Source organism: Convolutriloba macropyga, chromosome 2, assembly GCF_964194025.1.
Source record: "Convolutriloba macropyga chromosome 2, txConMacr16.3, whole genome shotgun sequence".
Classification (NCBI taxonomy): domain Eukaryota; kingdom Metazoa; phylum Xenacoelomorpha; order Acoela; family Convolutidae; genus Convolutriloba; species Convolutriloba macropyga.
In genome coordinates this window covers 7,465,175-7,486,305 of record NC_134469.1, presented here as the reverse complement: position 1 = coordinate 7,486,305, position 21,131 = coordinate 7,465,175, and positions in this window count along the sequence as shown.

The window sequence follows — 21,131 nt, the reverse complement described above, 5'->3', positions numbered from 1 at the left end:
GTGCACACACAGTATATGCCGCTTCATACATGCAAAGTCTTAATTTTATCTCGGGTTGAACCTCAGCATATATCAAACTACCGTCTTCTATTGTTTTCGCTACTCGAATTTTTTATCACAGTTTGTTCTGTGATCCAGAGTATATATCTTTGTTGATACGATATTGTCAAAATCATAGCCTTATAATTTAAAACAAAGTGAAGGAGAAGTATCAAAAGCTATCTTTGCCAGATACAAACATAGTGATACTCCATCACACGATGCTCCGGATGAACTCGCATTTCTTTTAGATTCCATAATTTCGTTCTGAATTTTCCTGAAACAAAAACATTATCAGCTTCCTCACTGCTAAAATACCCATCATCTTGCTCAGTAAAGTAATTCTTTAGTTTCTCAGGTACCGATTTTAATCGGCTGCTGAATCTTGTAGCCATTTTTGGGACCTTTGATTCACTATTAGCCTTTTCCTCAGTGATTTTTGTTTTACTACTACCTTCCGGTGGCTTTTTTCCGTTTTTGGAAATTTTGTTTGTGCTGACTTCCCTCCAGATTTCTCTTTAGGTTCTGAGGAAGATTCACCCCTTCCTTCGGCAATTTGTTTGCCTTCTCTTGCCCTTTAGGGTTTCTTGCTCTGACTCTTTAGTTTCATTTTCAACCGTGTCATTTGTAAGATTATTGAATGGTTTACGTATTCAGCTTCAAATTGATTTTCTGAGTTCAGATTACTTTTACTGTCTGTGGATGATTCTATTTCAATTATTTAATCGTCCTCTGAGCTTTCCAAAGAGTTGTTTTTCTCCTCTTAACTTTTGTTTTTTGTTTTTGTTTTGCCTGAGGCTCAAGCGTAAATGGTTTTTCTCGCGTTTTAGATTTTTTTAGTCGGTCTTTATGGACCTAAATAGCTTTCTTCGTCTTTTTATCTTCCACCTTTAAATTCAAATCATTTATGATTTCAACAATTTTGTATGGTCCTCTATAAAAAGAAGTAAATTTCCGTGTTTCTCCCTTTTTTACCGTTGGGTTGAAAACTAACACTTCTTCTCCTACGTTATAGTTCGGTCCATACTTACTGCGATCGTAATAGGTCTTCTGGCGTTCCTGTTTGACATCCATGCCTTCTCGCATCAGCTGATGCGTTTCCTCTAGTTTTTGTTTCGTTGAGTAAACATAGTCACATGGTGTTGCATATATTGCAGTTTGTGGTGTGCTATAGATGCAGTCTATAGGCAGTAATAGTGGAAAACCTAATACCATATACGCTGGGCTATATTTTGTTACACAATGGATTGTTGATCGATAAGCCATCATCGCTAAAGGTAGAAAATTTGTCCAATCGTATTGGTATTGTCCTATATATTTGGAGAGGCATTCTTCTATTGTTCGATTTGTTCGTTCAATCATCGCGCTCACTTGTGGATGGTAGAATGTTGTTGATGTCCTCTGAGTTCCTAGTTCTCTGCAAAGACTACAAAACCATTTAAACATAAATTTTGACCCTTGGTCACTGCGTAGGTTGACTGGACAGCCGAATCTCACTATCCAGTGTTCATCATACGCTTTTGCAACAGTTTTTGCCTCTTGATTGGGTAACGCTACGGCCTCGTAACACTTACTGAATTGATCACCAATAAGCAAAATGTATTTTTTCCTTTGGGACTTCTGAAGTGGACCCATGATATTGAGAGAAACTGGCCGAAATGGATGACTAGGTTTCCACTTTGTGAGTGAATGTCAATGTTTATGTTTAGTGCTTTTCCATTCTAAGCACGCGTCACAGCTTTCTATCCAATTTCTTACGTCCCTTCTCATGCGCGGCCAATAAAAGTTTTCGCAAGCCCTTTTGTACGTTTTCCCTATACCAAAGTGTCCTGCGCTAGGTGAATCATGCAACAGCTCAAGAACGTTGGACACTCTGCCCCAGGGTACCAGCATTTCGTAAACAGTTTCAAAGTTTGGTTCTGTTTGCTGTTTCCGATACAAAATCCCTTCTATGAGACAAAAAATTTTATGATGAACTCAGTATTTCCATAACTCTTTCGAAGCTCGGCTTCTCATTTGCCGTGGTTCGGTTCTTTTTTTGTTTATGACCCATGAATATACTTCTTTGAGTATATTGTCACTTTGCTGCGAATATCGCAGTTTTACACTCTGTATTTTGCGTAATTGCCAACCACGACTACTATAGTTGGTATCGTCTTACTCTATGTCTAGCGCAAAAGTGTTAACGAAAGCTGTTTGTTCCTCATCTTTTGTGTTTATGAAAGACAGTCAGCGTGTGTGATTTTCTTTCCTGCTCTAAGCTTGATGTCAAAATTAAACTGCCCAAGTTTCTCTATCCATCTTGCGACCATAACGTCTGGTTCCTTAAAACTATAGATCCCCACGAGGACCCCTGTGGTCCGTTATAATTAAAAAATGCTGACCAAGTAAATAGTTTTTTAAAAAAATGGGTGAAATGAACAATTGCGAATAATTCCCGCTTAGTTGTTGAGTAGTGTTGTTGACTTTTACTCAAATTTTTGCTACAATATGCAATAATACTATCCTCAGTTCCTTGTTTTTGTATAAGAATTGCCCCAATGCCTGTCAACGATGCATATCTAGTTAATGTATATGGATCCCTATCGTTTGGATATCCTTAAACTGGGGCTTCCAAAAGCTTTTTCTTCAACTCTGCTACCGCACTTGTGCACTCTGTACTCCACTCAAATTTTTTTTGATTTATTTAGTAAACTGTATAGAGGTTCTGCTGTTTTTCCGAAGCCCGAAATAAATTTTCGATAATAGCCCACAAGACCCAGAAAAACCCTGACGTCTTTAAGGGATGATGGTTCTTTCATTCTTTCTACCGCTCGTACTTTCTCTGGGTCGGACTCGACACCACTCTCAGATATAATATGTCCTAAAAAAACTGACGCGCCTTTAGAAGAAATTGCATTTTGAGCCTTTAATCTTTAATCCATTCTCCGATAAACGTTGGAAAACCAGCTCTAACCGTTTAAAATGTTCTTCAAATTTCTCCCGAAAACGATAACGTCATCTAGATAAACTAAAGCTACTTCGTAAGAGAGGCCAGCAAAAACTAATTCCATTAGGTTTTGAAAAGCTCCTGGTGCAGAAGCTAGTCCCATAGGGAGCCTTTTTCTTTTATATAGGCCCAAAGGAGTTAAAAAAGCTTTTACATTTTGACTCTCTTCTTCCAGCACCATTTGAAAGCATCCCAACAGAAGATCAATGTTCGAGAAGTACATGTTTCCCTCCAGTGATTCAAAAACCTCATTAATTCGTGTTAAAGACCAGCATGTTTTCTCTATTTGTTTGTTTAGACCACGGTAGTCTACAACTAAGCAGTAGGTTCCGTCTTTTTTTGGTAGCAGTAATGATGGTGCTGCCCAATCAGAAGGTGTTGGTTCGACAAAGTCATCTCGTTCCAAGTTCTCAACAATTTGTTTCATGGCTTTTCGTTTCTCAAAGCTCATGCTGCCATATGTACGTCTGAATGACGCCGCATCTTTTTTCAATTTAATTTTGTGGTGAATTCGATTGCAAAATCCCATATCGTTTGAGTTTGGCGAAAATATTGTTTCAAATTTCATGCAAAGTGGCCTCACTTTTGCCATTTCATCACAGGTTAAATTCATTGAACTTGTGTTTACATGCTTCTGGAAGTCAAATTCATCTCTTGACTTTGCATTATTGTCAGGGTTGTTTTGCTGTATTCTTGAAATCTTTTCAGTGTTTTCCGCAAATGCGATTCTCGCATTTTTGTAAATTTTCTTTTGTTCTACTGTACGGTTCAGAACTCGAACCCATACTACATCATCAACCATATCATTTAGCGATCGCGCTATTAATTAATGTGATTTGTCTTCAAACTCCTTTAGGGGTTCGACTTTAATTTCAGTTTGTTGTGCTTTGTTACCTTCTTCATCAAAAATACTACATTTAATGAAAACTTCGCAGCGACAAGGCAAATTGTGAACCTCTGCCGAAATTAAAAACAAGTTTCTCTTTCTTCGTTGTGATGGGGACAACTGTAAAACTTTCCCAGTTTTTCCGCAGAACAGTTCGTTTTTCTAGGGTTTAAAATACAGTCAAAATTGTATGGGATTTTCATGTCTAATAAACTTCGCAGCGACAAGGTAAATCGTGATCCTCTGCCGAAATTAAAAACAATTTTCTCTTTCTTCGTTGTGATGGGGACAACTGTAAAACTTTCCCAGTTTTTCCGCAGAACAGTTCGTTGTTTCTAGAGTTTAAAATACAGTCAAAATTGTATAAAATTTCCATGTCTAATAAACAGGGCGTTATCTCTATTCTGGTCACTAGAAATTCAACTGATATTTCACCTGTAAATTTCTGAAGTTGAACTTGAATATCTGCTGACCCTATTACCGACATTTTCCCGTTGTTGGCAGCTCTTATATTTTTATTGCACATTCTGATCTGGCTGGTTTCCCCCAATTCCTTGTAGAGTGTGTCGCTTATAATGTTAGCACTACTTGCACTATCATTTAAGGCCATTATCAATTTGTCTTTTTTCATTAGATCTGCAAACAACGCCTCCGCTGGTCTGTTTCCGCCACGTAAGGTTTTTAGGTAGCTAGCTGAAAATGAAGCCCTGCCATTTCCAGCTAGTTCTTGTTTAAATACGGACAATTTCGTTTGAAGTGATTTGGGCTCCCATATTCGAAACAATTTTTTCATTCCCTAGATGCATGGTTTTGCTGACCGCAACGGCAACATTTTTCTTTCTCGAAACTCACCGCTGCCTTCGACTGCTCGCACGATTCTTGTGCGATCTATCTCGGCTTCTGTTCTCACCTCCCGGTTTTGGCGAACAAGCTCTACTTCCGTAATTGGTTCCTCTATGCTCAGCGCTGCTTCTGGTATAACTATTAGTACTTCTTTTTTTATCTCCGTTTTCTCTTGAACTTCGCTCACTACCGCGCAGAAACTCTTTTGGCCGCGCTCCTTGCGAAAACAAAATTTTTGATTCTCTTGCCTATTAGAATGATTAGTTTGCAATGTTCTCACAAAGTCATTAATCGAATAAAGTAACTGTGAATTTTCCTTTGACTGGATGGCAGAAAACCGGGGCTCATTGTCCTCCTCTTCAATTCTCGTGACTGCTTCTATATGTAGAGGTCTCTCTAAAGCTCTGTCTAAAATCATATCCGCGTCACCAAAGTTCTTTTTCAAGTCGAGTTGCACCTGACTATTTTCTATGCCTTCAAGGAATCCCCTCAAAATGAGATGTTCTCTTATCTCTGTGGACTCTTGGGGGTACGCTTTCAAAGCTAATGTTTGCAAATCACCGAGACAATTTTTTAATTTTTCACCGGGCTGCTGGACTCTCCTAGCTAGCCTCCCCCGGAACACTACTGGTTTCTCATTATAATGTTGTCTGAAAGCCTTGACGGTCTTGTCATAACTCTTTTCATTGTCCTCCGATAATGTACGATAGAAATCAATAGCCGAATTTTGTAACCTTAACGCAAAATAATGCGGCCGTTCATCAATTTCGGTCTCGGCGCCGTTTACTGTTTCTTTTCTTTGCCACTTTTGAAATTGTGACAACAGCTTAAAGTGTGTAGCATAACTTTCAAAATCATTTGATCCAGTAAACGGTTCAGGTAACAGCGTTTTTGAGGAGTGCTGCGCCATCCTTATTTTATTTAAAAGCTGTTGTTATTCAAAATTTTTCACTAATTCTGTTCGAAACTCCAACTATTTTTCCGACACTCTAGTTAACAGCTTTTAAATATTATTGACACTCTAATTCCTTTTTCAATAAATGCAAAATAACTCGAGGTTTAATGCTTGAGTTTATGTCAAATTAAGTCAAATTAAAATACTGATGTTTCTAAACGCTATTTTATTATCAAAAAAACAAGTATGCCCTGGTTTATGCTATTCGAATTTTCAGGGTGTACTCACTTGAATGTCCGAAGATGGCAGTTCTTGTCGAATCCCGACAGCAGTCCACAGTTCTTCTTCCGGGTCGTGATGTTAGGACGTCGAACGCGAGTTTAGAAGTAGGTTTTCAAACAAAAAAAGATTTCTCTTGGAAATTAGTACAACGCTCAATATTATAGGGTGGTGGTTTTCTATTTACTTTTAATCTCTGTCGCCAATATAGCAGCCGCCCGTGCGCAATATTCATTATCTTTAGTAATTGAGCGGGGTACTTGTTCAAATTACAAGGATTGAAGTTTAATTAATAAGTAGATAAAAGCAGAAGAGAATGGTTTCAAATAAATGAAGATCTAATAGAGTGATTAACTCTGAAGGTAGGTTTGGTGTTCAATGAATGAGTTTTATCCTCAGTTTTGTCCGTACCCAATATCGGTTCTATCACCGTGGTATATTAACCAAGTAAATACTGATAAATCACAAATGTTAATATTGCTCGAAGCCCGAGCTTTGTCTATTTCAGTTTGTCGACACCTATCAAGATTGTGTCAGTCATATATCAGGTAATAAACTAAAATTTAATTTAAATCTTTGACCTTGAAACCAAGGTTTTTAATACACTTTTTTTTATATACGTGTAACACTCACATTAACGCAATGAGGGGATCGTGGTCCAGTCCAGATTATCTGTTTTTTTTTCTAACTAATATTTCATTTTTGAACGAGACAATGGTTGAGATGATGAACAAGAGAAATCACACTGCTTAGCTTAAATGATTTCTGCAACGCATTTGTTTTATCAACACAGTTCAAAAACAAATAAATTTGAGAGATGTAGGTAAACTGACAGTTGAATTAGGTCTGATAAACCACAATTAAATTTTCACCCTTTATTTCTGCTATTCTCTTATTCCATTGTCTATATTTAATTGAAAAAAAAAGTTCTAAAGAAATAGGTAGTACACATTTATTTGGACGAGGGCAAATCAATGCGATAATTGATTTTCGAAAAAGTCTGGGAAAACTTTTAAAACTGAAGAGAAAAGAAATTCAACTACGAAATAAACTAAGTGAAGACCAAGCTGAGTTTGAAGAAAAAATTTTTCGAGGGAGAAAGTCTTCAGATCTCCAAAAGTATTTGCGATCCATGCATAAAAGTAGTAGGCTTCCCGAGACATTGAAATACGAAAAAGAAAAGTCGAATGACGATGCACAGAAAAGTAAGTTTTTCAGCAATTTTTTTGGGAGTGTTTTCCTAAAACGTAATCAAGTTGACCAAAATCGAACTTTCGGGAAAATGACTTATAACGATGCAAACGAAAGTGAAACAAACATTTTAGAAATCCTGTCAAAACTTGGAACTAGTAAAGCATGTGGCCTGGACAAGATAGGTAATCTTGTTCTCAAAAACCTGCTTGCCCTCTCGAAATCCTTACTAATAGTGTTTAAGGCTGCGCTATCAAAAGGTTATTTTCCGTCGTTTTGGAAAAAAAGTGCAGTTAATCCCGTCTTTAAAGACCAAGACAGAGCAGACGTCAAGCAATACAGACCTATAAGCCTTCTCCGCAGCACTTAAAAAGTTTTCCAAAAGGTTATATTTAACGAAATATATGACATTGTAAAAACGACAATACACAATGCACAACATTGTTTTCGAAGACACAGGTCGGTGGTAACACAGACGTTGCTATTCCTAAATCATCTTTACAAAATATTTGATGGTAATGAGGAAGAACTTTTTGTTCTGGATCTGGACTTCAAAAAAGCATTTGATAGCGTTCCACATGACATCTTGCTACAGTAAATTGAAATGCTAGGCATTGGCGGTAACTTCTTGAAAATTATTGCCAGCTACTTAAGTAAAAGAAAACAATATGTAAAGCTTAATGATTCTAACTCTGAAATAGAGCAAGTAACAAGTGGTGTTCCACAAGGATCACTACTAGATTCACTTCTATTCATCATTTTTGTTAACGATCTTTCTCTACAAGTAACTAAGTGTGAAGCCTTTGGTTATGCGGACGATTTCAAGCTTGTAGCAACAAATAGTGAAAACATGCAATACGAAATAGAAGAAATGGAAAAATGGTGTTAAAGAAATAAACTGACAATAGATGAAAATAAGTGTTACATATTGCCAATCAAAAGTCAAGACCAACGCAAGTTGAGTTTAAAAACTTCAAAATATGCTTGAGGAATTACAATTTTAATGCGCTTTAAAACCAAACCAACGTAGAGATGTTTTGGTCTGCTTCGCTCATTTTCAAAAGTGGTACGTTAAGGCCGCGGTTCAGGATCTTCTTCATTAAAAATTTAAATAGGCTGATGCAGACTTTTCAAGTGATAAATTTTCAATTTTTTGGGCACAAACGGAAAATATCAGGAACCGATTTTCGCATTCAGACTAAAAAGCAATATTGAATTAACTGGGGCTTATGAGAGATAAAGTTGAAGTTTCTGTAGCTATGCATATTACCAAATGATTAGGCTTTGCTATAATATCAAGTGTTGCCAAAAAATAACCCAACAATAGGTGATGCTGAGAACAATTTTTTATGCAAGTGAAAAGCCTATTTATAAAATCCCAGCTGGAGCAATTGAAGTAGCCTTGAGGAGCCTGTATGTTAGACAAGAGCTGTCAAGGTTGACCTCAAAATCACTCTTGAAGCTAGCCTGGACAAATGTATGTTTTAAATGCAAGGAAAATGGTCACGTGGATGCCTTGGCCATTGGAGCATCACTTGCAGTAAATATGGCAACATTTGGATAATAAGATTACTATATCAGATCAAGTCAACTACAGATATTAACAAAAAAATTGATAATCATTTGTACGCCGAAATAAAAAAAACTGGTGAGTATTTGCTCTATTTGGCAAAATTATAACAAAAGAGATAGTGGGCTGCAAACAGAAACAAAATTATTTGAAATATATCTAGACGTTGTAATTTGAACTGTAAGTTGTGAACTAGATATTGTGCTCAGAAAAGTCAACACATTCACAGGAAAATAGTATTCACAATGAAGAAGACAGAAGAAAAGGGTAATTAAGCTTCCTTGTACACCAAATTAGTGATGCTGGTAAAGTATTGAATGAAAAAATAAACCAACCGAAACGGATATGTCATGAATATCCGTAGCTGTTCACAAATCAAACATATGAAAAATGGCGTGGGACAATTTCTGAATCTTTATGAGCACATCTAAATGGCAAAATCTTCAAAGCAGCCCTAAAAAAAAACAAAAAAATTGTCATCAATTTCATCGTTTTTCGGCACAATCAATTTGTAGGGCACAAACGAAAACTTTTTTTAACCCATTCTCGCATTTCAATTAAACAGTAACATCGAATTATTTGGGGCTCAAGTGACTTTTAGTTGAAATTTTTGTAGCCATGAAGATTATTGCTACGTGGTTAGGTGTTGCTATGATATCAGTTTTTGTCAAAACACTCTCGTAACATTTTGGTCTGATTAGGACAACGTATTTTTGGACTCGAAAAACCTAATTTAAAACACTCATTTTGATGATGCAACTGATATAGCCTTCGACGCTGATATCACACATGAAGACACACCTGTAGAATGTCTATTTTAAATTCAACGAAAAATGGTTTTGTTAGGTGGATGTCTTAGCATTTGGAGCATCACTTGCGGTAACTCTGGCGATATTTAAATGAAATCGTTTTCACATCAGATCAAGTCAAATAACGATACTGTCAAAAAAATTGCCTAAAAAATTATCTTGAGGCCTGCCTTGAATGCAACAGTTAAGTCACTTAAAAGAGAAAATCATTCGAATGTGAAAAATGCTGGAAATGCTTTCATGCAAAATGACAGAGTTTTGCTGATCAGTTGTTCGCCAAACGAAAAAACTGGTGTGCATTTGCTCTTTTTGGCAGAAATTCAACAAAAAAGATAGTGGGCTGTAAACAGAAACACAATTATTTGAAATATATCTAGACGATGTAATTTGAATGGAAAGTAATGAACTAGACAGTTTGCTGTAAAAAAATTAACACTTTCACAGGTATTTAGTATTCACAATGAAGAAGACAGATAAAAATGGTAATTAAGCATTCTTATACACCAAATTAATGATACTGCTATGGTATTGAATGTAAAAGAAACCAACCGAAGCGGGGATGTCTTGAACATCGGTAGCTGTTCACAAACCAAACTTATGAAAAAAGGAGTGGGACTATTTCTGAATATTTTTGATAAGATCTAAATGGCAAAGTCTTCGACAGAGCGCTGGAGAAAAAAAATGTCTTCAGTTTAATCTTTTTTTTGTCACAATCATTTTTTGGGGCACAAAGGGAAAATATTTGGAACCCATTTTCGCATTTCAATCAAACATCAACATTGAATTATTTGGAGCTCATTTGACACATAGTTAAAAATTTTGTAGCCATGAAGATTATTGCTACGTGGTTAGGTGTTGCTCTGATATCAATTTTTGTCCAAACACTAGCGTAACATTTGTCTCTGATTAGGACAACGTATTTTTGGACTCAAAAATTTAATTAAAAACACCCACTTTGATGACGCAACTGATATTCCCTTCGAAATTGAAATCGCTCTTGAAGACCGCCCTGTAGAATGTCTTTTTTAAACGCAACGAAAATAGTTTTATTAAGTGGATGTCCTAGCAACAGGAGCATCACTTGCGGTAACTCTGGCGACATTTAAATGAAATCGTTTTCAGATCAGATCAAGTCAAATAACAATACTGTCAAAAAAATTGTCTAAAAATTATCTTGAGGCCTGTTTTGAATGCAACAGTTAAGTCACTTAAAAAAGAAAAACAATTTTAATTTGAAAAATGCTAGAAATGATTTCATGAAAAATGACTATTGCTGATCAGTTGTTCGTAAAAACCAAAGAACTGGTGTGCATTTGCTCTTTTTGGCAGAAATTCAACAAAAAAATAGTGGGCTGTAAACAGAAACACAATTATTTGACATATAACTAGACGATGTAATTTGAAAGGAAAGTAGTGAACTAGACAGTTTGCTGTAAAAAAATTAACACTTTCACAGGTATTTAGTATTCACAATGAAGAAGACAGATGAAAATGGTAATTAAGCATTCTTATACACCAAATTAGTGATACTGCTATGGTATTGAATGTTAAAGAAACCAACCGAAGCGGGGATGTCTTGAACATCGGTAGCTGTTCACAAATCGAAGAAATGAAAAATGGCGTGGGACTTTTTCTGAATCTTTGTGAGCACATGTAAATGGCAAAATTTTTGACAGAGCGCTGAAGAAAAAAAACTGTCATCAATTTCGTCGTTTTTTTGGTTCAATCAATTTTTTGGACACAAAAGGAAAATATTTGGAACTCATTTTCGCATTTCACTTAAACAGCAACATTGTATTATTTGGGGCTCATGTGACACATAGTTGAAATTTTTGTAGCCATGAAGATAATCGCTGCGCCATCAGCTGTTGCTATGATATTTATTTTTTGTCAGAACACTAACATAACATTTGGATTTGATTAGGACCATGTATTTTTGGACTCGAGGAACCTAAATAGAAACGTCCAATTTGATGATGCAACTATTATAGCCTTCGAAAATGAGATAAATCATGAACCCAGCTCTGACGAGTGTCTGTTTTAAATGCGAGGAAAAGTGGTTTTGTTAGGTGGATGTGTTAGCAATTGGAGCATCACTTGCAGTAACTCTGGCATTTTTTAGATGGAATTGTTTTCACATCAGATCAAGTCAATTAACGATAACGTCGAAAAACTGCCTAAAAACATTCTTGAGGCCTGTTTTGAATGCAACAGTTTAGTCACTCAAAGAAGAAAAAGGTTCGTGTGAAAATTGCTAGATATGCTTTCATACAAAATGACAAAACACCGCTGATGTGTTGTACCCAAAAATGAAAGAACTGGTGTGCGTTTACTTTGTCATACATAAAAGTTAGTGCTATTTGTATAGTATTGAAAATAAGAGAAACTAAAATAAACGGGGATGTGTTGAATATCCGTAGAAGTTCACAAATCCAACATATGAAAAATTGCGTAACAAGGGCCTTTCCTAAATCTGTGTGAGCAGATGTCAAAGTTTTTGACAAATCCCGGAAGAAACACGAAAATTGTGTCCTTGATTTTATCGTTTTTTGAGCACAATCAATTTTATTTGGGCACAAAGGGAAAGAAGCCAAAAACAATTTTGGCTTTTCAAAAAAACAGCAACATTGAATTATTTGGGGCTCATATGACACAGAATAAAAATTTTTGAAGCCAAGAAAACAATCGCAACGTAAAAATTGACCCTGATTAGGACAATGTGTTTTTTTGGACGCGCGAAACCAAATTAAAAACGTCCAATTTGATCATGTAATTGATATAGCCATCGACATTGAAGTCGCTTTTGAAGACAGCCGTAACGAATGTCTGTGTTAAAGGCAAGGCGAGATTATTTTGTCAGGTGGATGCCTTAACAATTGGAGCATCACTTGCAGTAACTCTAGCAACATTTGGATGATATTCTTTTCAAATCATTTCCAGTCAACTAAAGAAAATGTCAAAAAAACTGCCTAAAATGACGTTAAGGACTATCTTGAATGCAATAGTTAAGTCGCTTATAGAAGAAAAGAAGTCAAAAACGAAATATTCAAGAATTGCTTCCCAGCAAACTGCCAGAAAACTGCTAATCATTTGTACGCCAAAGTGAAAGAACTGGTGGGTTTTTGCTCCCTTTTGCAGAATATTAACAAAACAGATAGTGGGCTGCAAACAGAGGGACAATTATTCGAAAAACATCTAGACGATATGATTTGTATTGTAAATTGTGAACTAGATAGTTTGCTAAAAAAAAATCAACACTTTCACAAAAAATTAAAGTTCACAAAAAAACAGACGGAAATTGGAATTCAAAAATTCAAAATTAACATAAAAAAAATCACGTAGAAGAGAATATAACTGAATTTTGTGAACACATGTAATTTATTGGACAAAGCGTCAAAGAAAAACAGAAAAATTCAGTCAACATTTCAAAACCCGGAAAACTGTACCTCTAGATTTATCAATTTTGCTTTTTTCAAAAAACCTTTTAATTACAACATAACTGAAGAATGGTGGTGAAAAAATGAGATTCAAAAACAATACAAATAAATGACGTGAAACCATTTTTATTCCTGAAGCGCCGAGGTAATATAAGCCGGCAATAGAAGCTTAGATTGGAAAAAAATTGCAAAATCACGACATTGTTCACGACACCTATACCTTGAAATTGCTGCAGTCTCTGAAAAACAATTTAAGTAGCAATCTAAAACCTCTTTAGGTCTAGGAATTCAGTTCATGTGAATGCATTTCCACCTATGTTGGCCAAATCTGCTGAATTTTGATGACGCGAATTTTGCCTGATCAAAATTGTTATTATGGGAACTACTTGGACGAGAGAAAATCAAAAGATTAATTGAGGCAGCAGCAAACACTTTCAAAGCCACCACAAATACAATTTAAAAGCGCCTTAAAAACAAATTGATGTAATGATGTTTTTGTCTGCTTTTCTCTTATTCGTCAGGGGTACAACAAGGTCGCTGTCTTTTGATCAATATCGGCTTCATCAAAACTTAAAATTGATCCATGCAGATTTTTGAGTTTATAAATTCTAATTTTTGTCGACACAAACGGAATACATTTGGCAGAAATCATTTTTGCATTTCATTTAAAAAGCACCCTTGGATTGTTTGGAGCTCATGTTACAAATAGTTAAATTTTTGAGTCCATAAAAATAACTGCGACGTAATAGGATGTTGCTACGATATCAGTTCCTGTCAAAACACGATCGTTGCATTTGGCCCTGATTAGTACAGTGTTTTTTGGAGGCAAAAAACCTAATTAAAAACATCCAATTTGATGAAGAAATAGATATTGCCTCTGACATTGAAATCACTCTTGAAGACAGCCATTGCAAAAATCTGTTTCAAGTGCAAGGAAAGATTGTTTTGTCAAGTGAATGTTTTAGCATTTAGAGCATCACTTGAGTTAACTCTGGCACCATTTGAAGGAAGTCATAATTACATCAGATCTAGTCAACTAAAGATAGAGTCCAAAAACGGCACAAAAATGTTCTTATTGCCTCTCCTGAAAACAATTAGGTCACGTATTGAAGAATTTGATAACGATTTGATTGTTAGAAATGCTAGAAATGTTTCAATTCAAAACGCCAGAATATTGCTTTGTAGTTGTACAACAAAAGTAGAGAGCTGCTGTGCTTTTGATCTGAGTGTCAGAATTTTACCAAAACAGATAGACGATTGTAAACAGAAAGATAATTTTTTGATAGACAACTAGACGATATGTTTTGAAGTGTGAGTTGTTAACTAAACAGTTTCTTTTGTGAAGTTAAAAATCTACCAAAATATTAGATCTCAAAATAATGGAGAATTATGGTAATTCAACTTTTTCAGATATGAAACATCCACTTTGATGACGCAACTGATATTCCCTTCGAAATTGAAATTGCTCTTGAAGACAGCCCTGTAGAATGTCTTTTTTAAACGCAACGAAAAATAGTTTTATTAGGAGGATGTCCTAGCAACAGGAGCATCACTTGCGTTAACTCTGGCGACATTTAAATGAAATCGTTTTCAGATCAGATCAAGTCAAATAACAGTACTGTCAAAAAATTGCCTAAAAATTATCTTGAGGCCTGTTTTGAATGCAACAGTTAAGTCACTTAAAAAAGAAAACAATTTTAATGTGAAAAATGCTAGAAATGATTTCATGAAAAATGAGTATTGCTGACCAGTTGTTCGCAAAAACCAAAGAACTGGTGTGCATTTGCTCTTTTTGGCAGAAATTCAACAAAAAATATAGTGGGCTGTAAACAGAAACACAATTATTTGACAAATAACTAGACGATGTAATTTGAATGGAAAGTAGTGAACTAGACAGTTGGCTGTAAAAAATCAACACTTTCACAGGAATTTGGTATTCACAATGAAGAAGACAGATGAAAATGGTAATTAAGCATTCTTATACACCAAATTAGTGATACTGCTATGGTATTGAATGTTAAAGAAACCAACCGAAGCGGGGATTTCTTGAACATCGGTAGCTGTTCACAAATCGAACAAATGAAAAATGGCGTGGGATTTTTTCTGAATCTTTGTGAGCACATGTAAATGGCAAAATTTTTGACAGAGCGCTGAAGAAAAAAAACTGTCATCAATTTCATCGTTTTTTTGGCACAATCAATTTTTTGGGCACAAAGGGAAAATATTTGGGACTCATTTTCGCATTTCAATTAAACAGCAACATTGTATTATTTGTGGCTCATGTGACACATAGTTAAAATTTTTGTAGCCCTGAAGATAATTGCTGCGCCATCAGCTGTTGCTATGATATTTATTTTTTGTCAGAACACTAACATAACATTTGGATTTGATTAGGACCACGTATTTTTGGACTCGAAGAACCTAAATAGAAACGTCCAATTTGATGATGCAACTAATATAGCCTTCGACAATGAGATAAATCTTGAACCCAGCACTGACGAGTGTCTGTTTTAAAAGCGAGGAAAAGTGGTTTTGTTAGGTGGATGTGTTAGCAATTGGAGCATCACTTGCAGTAACTCTGGCACTTTTTAGATGAAATTGTTTTCACATCAGATCAAGTCAACTAACGATAACGTCGAAAAACTGCCTAAAAACATTCTTGAGGCCTGTTTTGAATACAACAGTTTAGTCACTCAAAGAAGAAAAAGGTTCGTGTGAAAATTGCTAGATATGCTTTCATACAAAATGACAAAACACCGCTGATGTGTTGTACCCAAAAATGAAAGAACTGGTGTGCGTTTACTTTGTCATACATAAAAATTAGTGCTATTTGTATAGTATTGAAAATAAAAGAAACTAACATAAACGGGGATGTGTTGAATATCCGTAGAAGTTCACAAATCCAACATATGAAAAATTGCGTGACAAGGGCCTTTCCTAAATCTTTGTGAGCAGATGTCAAAGTTTTTGACAAATCCCGGAAGAAACACGAAAATTGTGTCATTGATTTTATCGTTTTTTGGGCACAATCAATTTTATTTGGGCACAAACGGAAAGTAGCCAAAAACAATTTTGGCTTTTCAAAAAAAACAGCAACATTGAATTATTTGGGGCTCATATGACACAGAATAAAATTTTTTGAAGCCAAGAAAACAATCGCAACGTGATCAGATGTTGCTATGATTTCACTTTTTGTCAGAACACCAACGTAAAAATTGACCCTGATTAGGACAATGTGTTTTTGGACGCGAGAAACCAAATTAAAAACGTCCATTTTGATCATGTAATTGATATAGCCATCGATATTGAAGTCGCTTTTGAAGACAGCCGTAACGAATTTCTGTGTTAAAGGCAAGGCAAGATGATTTTGTCAGGTGGAAGCCTTAACAATTGGAACATCACTTGCAGTAACTCTAGCAACATTTGGATGATATTCTTTTCAAATCATTTCCAGTCAACTAAAGAAAATGTCAAAAAAACTGCCTAAAATGACGTTAAGGCCTATCTTGAATGCAATAGTTAAGTCGCTTATATAAGAAAAGAAGTCGAAAACGAAATATTCAAGAATTGCTTCCCAGCAAACTGACAGAAAATTGCTAATCATTTGTACGCCAATATGAAAGAACTGGTGGGTTTTCGCTCCCTTTTGCAGAATATTAACAAAACAGATAGTGGGCTGCAAACAGAGAGACAATTATTCGAAAAATATCTAGACGATATGATTTGTATTGTAAATTGTGAACTGGATAGTTTGCTAAAAAAAATCAACACTTTCACAAAAAATTAAAGTTCACAATAAAAAACAGACGGAAATTGGAATTCAAAAATTCAAAATTAACATAAAAAAATTCACGTAGAAGAGAATATAACTGAATTTTGTGAACACATGTAATTTATTGGACAAAACGTCAAAGAAAAACAAAAAAATTCAGTCAACATTTCAAAACCCGGAAAACTGTACCTCTAGATTTATCAATTTTGCTTTTTTCAAAAAACCTTTTAATTACAACATAACTGAAGAATGGTGGTGAAAAAATGAGATTCAAAAACAATACAAATAAATGACGTGAAACCATTTTTATTCCTGAAGCGCCGAGGTAATATAAGCCGGCAATAGAAGCTTAGATTGGAAAAAATTGCAAAATCACAACATTGTTCACGACACCTATACCTTGAAATTGCTGCAGTCTCTGAAAAACAATTTAAGTAGCAATCTAAAACCTCTTTAGGTCTAGGAATTCAGTTCATGTGAATGCATTTCCACCTATGTTGGCCAAATCTGCTGAATTTTGATGACGCGAATTTTGCCTGATCAAAATTGTTATTATGGGAACTACTTGGACGAGAGAAAATCAAAAGATTAATTGAGGCAGCAGCAAACACTTTCAAAGCCACCACAAATACAATTTAAAAGCGCCTTAAAAACAAATTGATGTAATGATGTTTTTGTCTGCTTTTCTCTTATTCGTCAGGGGTACAACAAGGTCGCTGTCTTTTGATCAATATCGGCTTCATCAAAACTTAAAATTGATCCATGCAGATTTTTGAGTTTATAAATTCTAATTTTTGTCGACACAAACGGAATACATTTGGCAGAAATCATTTTTGCATTTCATTTAAAAAGCACCCTTGGATTGTTTGGAGCTCATGTTACAAATAGTTAAATTTTTGAGTCCATAAAAATAACTGCGACGTAATAGGATGTTGCTACGATATCAGTTCCTGTCAAAACACGATCGTTGCATTTGGCCCTGATTAGTACAATGTTTTTTGGAGGCAAAAAACCTAATTAAAAACATCCAATTTGATGAAGAAATAGATATTGCCTCTGACATTGAAATCACTCTTGAAGACAGCCATTGCAAAAATCTGTTTCAAGTGCAAGGAAAGATTGTTTTGTCAAGTGAATGTTTTAGCATTTAGAGCATCACTTGAGGTAACTCTGGCACCATTTGAAGGAAGTCATAATTACATCAGATCTAGTCAACTAAAGCTAGAATCCAAAAACGGCACAAAAATGCTCTTATTGCCTCTCATGAAAACAATTAGGTCACGTATTGAAGAAAACGATTTGATTGTTAAAAATGCTAGAAATGTTTCAAGGCAAAACGCCAGAATATTACTTTGTAGTTGTACAACAAAACTAGAGAGCTGCTGTGCTTTTGATCTGAGTGTCAGAATTTTACCAAAACAGATAGACGATTGTAAACAGAAAGATAATTTTTTGATAGACAACTAGACGACATGTTTTGAAGTGTGAGTTGTAAACTAGACAGTTTCTTTTGTGAAGTCAAAAATCTACCAAAAAAATTCGATCTCAAAATAATGGAGAATTATGGTAATTCAACATTTTAAGATATGAATATCACCAATAATTAAAACACAAACGGTTTTGAGTGTTATCAGAAGCCAACCAAAATTGGATGGTCTTGAGTATCCTTTAATGTGTACAAATCTAACAAAAAAGAAATCTCGTAGGAGGAATTATTCACGTATCTTTGTGAGCAGCAGTATATTGCAAGCTTTTTGACAAAGCTATGAAGAAAAACAAAAAAATTGATCAATAATTTAATGCCCTGAAAGCTGGATTTCTAGAAATATACATGATGCATAATTAAAAATATAAGTAGACCATAACTCAAGAATGTTGTCAAAAACAGAGAAAATAAAATAAGCCGTAAATAACAGGAAACCACTCTTTTTCTGCAATACCGGGCTAATATCAGCAAACAAATGGAGGGCAATTTGGAACAGATTTGCAAAAAAGCGAAAATATTTAACACAGCTTTACTTCAAACATGCTACCTTGCCTAAAACTAAGTTTTAGGAATATTGGTGAGGTGTAAGAAAATAGTTGTTTTGGATGCATTTCCTCCTATATTGGCCAAACTAGTCGAATTTTGACCAAACGAAATTCGGCATATCAAAAAATGTGATTCATCAATGGAGAAACTTTTTTGGAATGCTTTTGTGCACTGGCAGCCTTTGTTTATAAGATACGAGATCAGTCCCAGGGTGGGGAAAATCTTATAACCATCCAATGTGTACACCTTAGTAGACGCAAAATCGCAACCGAACAAGTGCGACAAGGACAGGAGTCGGTAGTTGATATTGAAGCGTAAGCTCAGAAACCAGTTTTTGCCCAGTTTTTCAAACGAAAGGTCAATTCGGTCACGAAAACGGAAATCTCACACAAAAATTTCCTAAACAGAACGACTCATTTGAAGTGGTTTGAAAGTAGTGATAAAGTTTTTAACAAAACGGTAATGAGAAAACCTGTTTGGGGTTTGTGAAACTTTGAAACTGTATATAAATGACCAGGACACAATGATATATCTGAGCCCGTTTGTAAATATTTAGTTAATCAAATTTTTAACTACTCTCAATGCAAGTTTTTTTGCAAAAATATTTGAGCAATTCAACATTTTTATATTGACTTTTTAACCATGTTAGTTGTTTATCACACTGTAATATAACATGGTCTGTAAGAAATTTTGGTTTCGTATATATGGTTGTATTTTAATTAAACAAGCCAAAGATCCTAGTATGAAGAAGCAAAAATACAGTTTGCTATCAAATTGTTAGACCGTATATTAGACTTTTAATAACTTGCGAGTAAAATTAATACAGAAATTGGATACGCTTACCCAATTAGTGCACTTATTTTGGCGTTCCTGCCCACTAGGTACACGGTACCAGATGGTACCTGCAAATCCACCTACACAAGTCAAATTCAAGGAAGACTGACTAAAAGATTTTGTCTAACTTTTTCAAGTAAATTATGCTGACAGTGAGTTTGCACGTTTCCAGTGTCAGGTAAAGAATTTCACGGGTCGAGAAGTGACCTGCTAAAGCAGAAGATTATGAAAAATATAGGTTGACTGTGCTAGAACTAAATAAGCAAAATGCTGAACCTGTTGAAACTTAAGTATTAGGCACTGATTGTGCCGAAAATTTTTTCAGCAACTGACAAATCCTTTCTTCAGCAGATTTTTCAGCACAATGCTTACACTAAATTAGCACATTTCTCACAAGAAACACATTTTCAATTCATTTGATACATAGACTCAACAGTTCAAATGATCCTCACAATTTCTATATAATTTCATAACTTCAGAAAAAAAGATGATTTAAGCACATTCCTGACTTGAAAATTTTACGCAAAAACTGTTCATCATTTCAATGCCCAGGAGACTGGACTTCTGGAATTATAAACGATGCACAATTAAATTTATAAGTAAACTATAACTGAAGAATGGTGGCGGGAACAGAGAGAACAAAAATTAGCGATAAATGACGGTAAACCACTCTTTTTCTGAAGTAATGGGGTAACATCAGCAGGCAAATGAAGGGCAACATGGATCAAATTTGTAAATGGACGACAATATTTATCAAACCTCAACGTTGAACTTGCTACCCTGCCTAAAATCAAGTTTTAGTAGCATTCTGAAATCTCGTGTGATCCGGGAACTCAGTTGTTTTGGACGCAATTCCGCCTATGGTGGCCAAACTCGTCAAATTTTAACAACTCCAAGATTGGCATATCAAAAAATGTGATTCAGCAGCGGGACAACTATTTTTGGAATAGTCTTGTGCACTGAAAGCATTTATTTAAAAGATACTCGATCAGTACCAGGCTGCGGAATATCTTATAATAAACACTGAAACTCTACTTATTAGTAGGCGCAAACCACAATCGAACAAGCGGGACAAACACAAGAGTCGGGAAATGATATTGAATTGTAAGCTCAGAAAGCATGTTCTGCCTAAGTTTTTGAACGCAAGGTCAAATCGGGTACGAAAACTAAAATCTAACATTCAAATCTCATGAACAGAAAGACTCATTTGAAATGGTTTGAAAGTAATGCTATAGTTTTTAACAAAACCGTAATGAGAAAACCTATTTGTGTTTTATAAAATATTGAAACTGTAATTAAATAATCAAGACACTTAAATGTATTTGTGCATATTTGTAAATATTTAAATTATCAAATTTTTTAACTACTCCCGATTTTCACTCAGATTTCCTTACTCAGCAATTCAACATTTTTATATCGACTTTTTATCCATGTTAGTTTTTGAACATACTGTGTTATAACATGGTCCGTAAGGATTTTTGGTTTCATATATATAGTTGTAGTTTAATAAAACAAGCCAAAGATCCTAGTTTGAAAAAGCAAGGATTTGCGAGTA